This window comes from Sarcophilus harrisii, chromosome X (assembly GCF_902635505.1).
Source record: "Sarcophilus harrisii chromosome X, mSarHar1.11, whole genome shotgun sequence".
NCBI lineage: Eukaryota > Metazoa > Chordata > Mammalia > Dasyuromorphia > Dasyuridae > Sarcophilus > Sarcophilus harrisii.
In genome coordinates this window covers 13243288-13250233 of record NC_045432.1, presented here as the reverse complement: position 1 = coordinate 13250233, position 6946 = coordinate 13243288, and positions in this window count along the sequence as shown.

Here is a 6946-nt window from a genome sequence, read left to right as displayed (position 1 = left end):
CTTTCCACTCCTTGAGTACCATGTACGTGCTGGTCTGGCCTCCTAAAACCTCCCCAGAATCAAATTGTCTCACAGGGACGCTTTGTTAACAATGTTCTGGGTGTGTCTTCTCTGGGGAGCCGGTAGGCATTGGCTAGGAAGCCAGTGTCCAGTTGGGACTCGGCAAGGTGGTGGGATGTGACATGGCCGGGGGAAACGGCCCTCCCGAACCTTTCCGAGATGAGTCAAGAACGCTGGTAGAACACATTAAATTCATTTCTGAATGGGTCCTGAGTGTCCATTGAAATGTTTCTGAAGCGTGTGTGGTTGTGCTGAAATGTGAAAGCAGAGAATGCTTTGATGCCAGGGACGGGGGGCACGGTTGTCACGTGAGCGGGCGGCCCCCTTCGGCCTTTATGCGTCGGCAGGGTCCAGGAACCGGAGAGAGTCCACTTGGACAGAAGCGAGGCACCATGTCTGCAAGGGAGCTGTGCAGGCCAGGGGAGGGAGGGAGGGGCGGACACCTCTTGGGGGGAAGGGAGGGATCCCCTCGTCCCCAGCTCTCCTTGCCCTGACGGGGCTGTGTCTGGCCGTGAGCACGCGTTCAGAGGCCCACGGTGGGAGTGATGAACAAATTGATAGCAAACATTTCTCAGAGGAGGCATTATCCTCAGGGAATAAGGTTCCAGAAGCAACCTCCCTTTCGGGTGAAGGATGGCTTGATGTTTTAAGCTTCAGAAGTTGGCAGAAGGTTGGTGACAGGAGGGTATTTGGCTGCATATGAAATGCTTTTAAGGAAAAAAAAAAGACTCAGAATTTGGCTGGAAAAAGTGCTTAGACCAGAGGGACTACCACCATCCCACTGGGGCATTTAGCCAGCTTTTTCCCCATGCCCCTGTCAATGCCCCTGGGAAAATTCTAATTGTAGGTGAAGAATAGGATTTATAGTAAGAGGACGGCAACTCAAATCCCACCTCTGCCACTTATTATCTGAGTGACCGTGTCCCCTCTCGGAGACTCAGTTTCCTCTTCTATGAAGTGAGGGAGTTGCACTAGATGGCCCTTGAGGATCCATTTCAGCTTGAGACCTAGGAGAGTAGGTTCCTGGGGGGAAAGCACTATATTAGGAGCCAAGAGACCTGAAGTTTAGTCCCAATGCTTCAATACCATTCTCTGGTCCTCAGTTTCCCAATCTGTAAAATATGCTTAGACTAGACAGTCTTGAAATTCCCTTCCAGCCGGAACATTTTGTGATTCTATGGCTTAATTAGCCAAGTCTAAGGCATTTTTCCGCCCTAATGTTCTATGAATCTGATTCTCAGATGGCTATTGATTCACCCCCATCCCATATTCCCTTTCTAGGTGCTCTTTCCTCAAAGCTCCTCACCCAAAACCTCGTGGACCCAGCCCCAACCCTCCCCCAACTTCACTTGTCCTCCTGTGCCCTATCGTCTTTCAGCTAGCTGTCCTGTGATTTATACATTCATCCCACTGAGGGATTAATGGCTGGGGAGAGCTCAGTGCTTCTCCCTTTTCCTGGGTAGCAGGGATCAGTCTTAAGCCAAAGAAATTGATCTCAAATGGGGGCCCTTTTAGGAAATGAGACTGAAAGTGAGACAGCGCTGGGCCGCTGAGAGGCTTTCCCCGGGCCTCTCCCATCAGAAAGTTGGAGGCTGTCTCCCGGCCCTCCGACCTCCTGCCTTGGAGAGGGTGGGTCCTTGTCATTTCAGGAATGTAGAAATCTCTGGACTCTCCCCTGTCCCAGCAGAGATCCCAGGATGACGTTGTGGCCCCAGGGGAGAGGCCAAAGGACTCTGCCCAATCATGGGCCCCTGCCTCCTGCTTTTCCCCTTCCTTCCTGGGGGCCAAGGTGAGAGAAAGGGAAACAGCCACAGAGGGACACAGGAGCTTCTAAGACCACTCACCAGGGCTGGTAGTTCAGTGGTTAGCCTGAGCACGGGAGGAAAGTATCTGCTCCCCAGATCCCCAGCAGCCAGAGTGAAGGCCTGTGAACTTGATTGTCCCCTCAGAGTGAAGCTTCTCTGAACCCCCCAGGCCGCATAACCGGGGCACATGAACAAGAGCCAAAAGGCATCTGCACGTGGCTATTCTCCCCGGGGGCTGCCGGTTAGGTGGTGCTAATGGGCTTCTCCGAAGGGCCTCGAAGATCTCGGGAAGTGAGTCCCCACTCACGTGGGTTAGGAAAAAAGAAAACAAGGAGAAGCGGGAAAAGGCCGCTCCAGCCTATCCTGTTGGCAGGTAGCGGGCTGTCCAGACCACCTTTGCAAAGCACCTCCTGTCTCACTGCGTGTTCTAACACCCTGGCCCAGCCAGGCCAAGACCTGCCTTCCAAGAAAAACCCATTAGGGGAACAAGTAGGGGAAAGAGGAGAGGAAGTTGGGCAGGCCCGGTTCCTTTAAGGATCCCACGGTGGTATTTGGACCGGATGCCTTGGCAGTGGTTCGGGGGGAGTGTGTGTGCCTGTATCTGTGTGTGTGTGTGTGTGTGTGTGTGTGTGCGCATGCAGCGTGTGTCTGTGCATGTCTGTGGTGTGTGTCTGTGCATTGTGTGTCTGTGTGTGTGTGTTTTCAATGATAGTGGTCCCTCATGTTACCAGGGAGACTGAAGAGATGGAAGGAGGATTGGCACGGTGGTGTGGGGGAAGGCTTGCGCTATTTAGTGAAAGGCAGCTCAGGGAAGGTCCCCCATCCCACCGAATACACATATATATATATATATATATATATATATATATATATATATATATATACATAGCATGCAAATGCACACGGGCATATATACCACACACAGATGCGGGCACATGTACACAGGCATGGAGACATACACACACACCACAGAAATGCCACACACATGCACACACATATACACACACACACACAGAGAAATACCACACAGAGACACACCACACACACACACACAGACACACAGACACAAACACCACACACAGAAATACCACACAGATATATATACACACACACAGAGACACACCACACACACACACACAGACACACAGACACAAACACCACACACAGAAACACCACACAGAGTCTCACACACACAGACATAAACACACACGCAGAGACACATACAAACACCACACATAGACACAAATACCACACACACAGAAACACCACACAGACACAGAAACACACACACACAGAAATACACCACACACACACAGACACAACACACAGAGGCACAACACACAGCAACACCCCCCCACACACACACACAGAAACACTACACAGAAACAAACACATACACACAGAAATACACCACACACACACACACACACACACACAAACGCCACACACGGAAACACCACACAGACTCACAACACACAGAAACACCACACACACATACCACACACACACCACACAGAGACACCACACAGAGACACACACACACACACACACACACACACACAGAGAAATACCACACAGAGACACACCACACACACACACACAGACACAAAACACACACACAGAAACACCACACACACAGACAACACACACACACAGAAATACCACACAGAGTCTCACACACACAGACATAAACACACATGCAGAGACACATACAAACACCACACATAGACACAAATACCACACACAGAGAAACACCACACAGACACAGAAACACATACACACAGAAATATACCACACACACACAGACACAACACACAGCAACACCCACACACACCCCACACACAGAAACACTACACAGAAATAAACACATACAGACAGAAATACACCACACACACACACACACACACATACAAACGCCACACACGGAAACACCACACAGACTCACAACACACAGAAACACCACACACACATACCACACACACACCACACAGAGACACCACACAGAGACACACCACACACACACACACACACACACACACACACTCCCTCCCCCCTTTCCTCAGCCCTGAGTCACCAGCTGCTAGCCAGGGAACTTCATCACTGCTGGGGGTTGGGCACCTCACTCTCACCAAGCCCTTGTGCCAATTCCATTGCCCTGGAGTCATGTGCCGGGAGTATCCGGCCTCAGGGGCAGCAGCAGTGAGAAGTCTCCTGTAGGCCCCCAGTCCAGCTAGAGGCAAGCTTCAAACGAACCCAAAGCCCTACAGTCAGTTTCTAAAAGGCACTCCTAAGGGTCTAGTGCTGGGCAGAATGGACCATGGGTGCAGACAGTGAGGCCTGGAGAAGGGGGTGACTGCCCTCGCCCTGGAACAAGCGGAGAAAGAAGCCTGAGACGAGGTGGGGTCGGCACTCTGGACTTTGAGCCCGAGAAGCCTCGGAACTGACTGGCAGGAAACTGGAGCACATACATCCCAAAGGGGTGCAGAAGAAAGGGTGGGAGGGAAATCAGGAGGTGGGAGCCAGCCTCCGTGGGAGGGAGGGCAGGAAAGAGGAAGACAAGAGCATAGGGACATGTTCTAGTCAGGACTCAGAAAGGGCTGACAAGCTGGCGGGGCTTTCTGGGACCAAATAATACACCACCCCATTTTATAGATGGAGAAACTGAGTCCCTGACTTTCTTACCAAAAGCCACACATGGAGCTAAAAGCAGCTCTCCTTAGGAAAGCCACTTCCTAAGTCCCAGTCTAGTAGATGGGCCAGCAGGCTGGGGACAGGCAGGGTCCTTCTCCCCCCACCCCCAGCTCCAAATCCTACTGTGGAGAGGGCTGCCCGTGTATGAAAGCCCGGCCCTGAAAGCAAATGACAGACAAGGCCCTTGGGACCTGGGACAGTGGCTGGGAAATCGCCTCTCCACACTTGTGCATGTCTGAACAATGATGACTCAGGGGGTTAGTCACAGCAAAAAGGCTGCTGCTGGTCACCTTCTCCCCTTCACTCGCTCATCCTGTCCTAGCAACAGCGAGGTCCCTGCTCGGGGTCAGCTCTGATGATGCTCAACTGCGAAAGCATCATCGGTCCAGGCCAGCCTGAGGGAGGGGGGATCCCGGCCCCGAGGCGTGCCGGGAGCTCGGGCAGCACTTCACCGGGTCCTCAGCGGTTACCGAGGGAGCTCCTCCCGGCTGGAGCAGAGCTAGGAGCCCGCGGGGCTTCCCCGACCCCAAGCTTGGCTTCTCCCGGACTCAGCCAGGCTGGCCTCGGGATGGAGCTAGCGCTGCCTCCCGGGGCCCCGGGGGGAGGGAGGGGGGGGCGCGTTAGCTCTGGGTTATCGGCCCGACTGGCCGCTCCGGTGTGGGGTCCCAGCTGAGCCCTGAGTGGGCTGTGCAGATGGAAGGCATTAGGAGGAGGGGCCGTGACCGCAAGGCTTTCTTGTAAGAGCCCCGCTGCCCGAGACCAAGGTCACTGCTACTCTGGTCCTAGTTCCCGAGCTAGCCCGAGCCGCAGCCCCAGCTACACCCGAACCCCGGCCTCAGCCCGAGCCCCGGAGCCCCACGGGCCCGGCTCTTGTGCCCCGCGTGCCCAGGAGGATGAGGAGGAGGAGCTGGGGATGGCGCATTCTCACCCAGCACTGATCACCCAGGGGGACCAGAAAACAAACTGTGCCAGTCCCCCAACCCACGCTCACACAAGCACTTTAGCCCCGGGGCCCCGGGGGGCTCCCCTACTTTAGCCTCGGGGCCACGAGAAGGGGGCATGGGACCCTGCGGGATCGCGAGGGTGGGAAGGAGCCCCCCCCCACATTGGGAACCAGGCTGCCCCTCGGCAGATCCCAAAGAGTCCCAAGTCTCCGAGGCACGGCCCGGGTGCTGGAGGCAGTGCCCACGTGGAGCTGGGGTGGGGGATAGCACTGGGTAAAGGCTAGAAACCTCCACAGGATTCAAAGTGTTCGCTCAGGTTTCCCCCCCCCACCCCCCCGCCCCGAGAGGGGGCGGTGGCAGTAGCAAGTGGCGGGAGGGGGGAAGAAAGGAGGAGAGAGAGGGGGGAGGAGGGAGGGAGAGGGAGGGGAGAGCGGGGAGAGCGAAACGGGAGAGAGGGAGAGAGCAGAGAGGAGAGGGAGAGAGAAGGGACACAGAGGCAGAGGGGAGAGTGAGAGGCAGGGAGGACACACGAACACAGAGGAAGTCAGAGACGGGAGAGAGACGCGAAACAGAAAGAGACGGAAAGGGAGAGTGAAGGGGAGACCGAGGGAGAGCCGGGGGTGGGAGCACGAAGGGGAGAAGAGGGACCGAGCGGAGCTAGACAGCGAGAGGACCGCGAGACTGTGGGTTCGGGTGAGCGCCGGAGCGGAGAGCCGGGAGAAGCGCGAGAGAGCGGGCGCCGAGCTCGCCGCCCGGTGCCCGGTGCCCGTGGCAGCGGCGCGGGACGCTGCTCCCCGAGGTGCGGAGGAGGAGCCGGAGCCGAGCCGAGCCCGAGCCGGGAGAGGCGGCGGCGGCGGCGGCGGCGGCGGCGGCGGCGGCAGCAGCGCCGGCTTGCTCGCCCACTTGCCCCCGCCTGTTCCCTGTGGCTGCGCGCGAGGCCGCTCGCTGCCCGGAGCTCCGGAGCTCCGCCGCTGCCCGCAGCGGCGGCGGCCCGGGTGTCAGCGGCGGCGGCCGAGCCCGGCACTACCGCGCCCCCGCCACCCCCGCCCCCGTGTTCCCGGTGGGCTGCGGCGGGGGGCTGGGGCGGGCTCCGCCCTTAAAACCCGGGGGGGGCGCGCCGGCCGGACCCCTCCCCCCCCCCCCCTTCCGGCTTGGCGGGAGGCGCCCCCCGGCGGCCCGACGGGCGGGACGGGGGCGGGCGGCCAGCCCCGCCCCCCCCCCCCTCCCCCGGCCTTGGGCGGCGGGGCCCCCAGCGGCGGCGGCGGGGACGGGGGAGCGCGCCCGCCCCGGGGAACCTCCCCCAACCCCCTCCCCGCAACCCGAACCCCCCAAACGCATCCCGGCCGATTGACGCACCGCATACCCCAACGAACCCTCCCAACACCCCCCCACCCCGGCCCAACGTCCTTTGACAAACCCGCCGCCGCCCCCGCACCCACGACACAC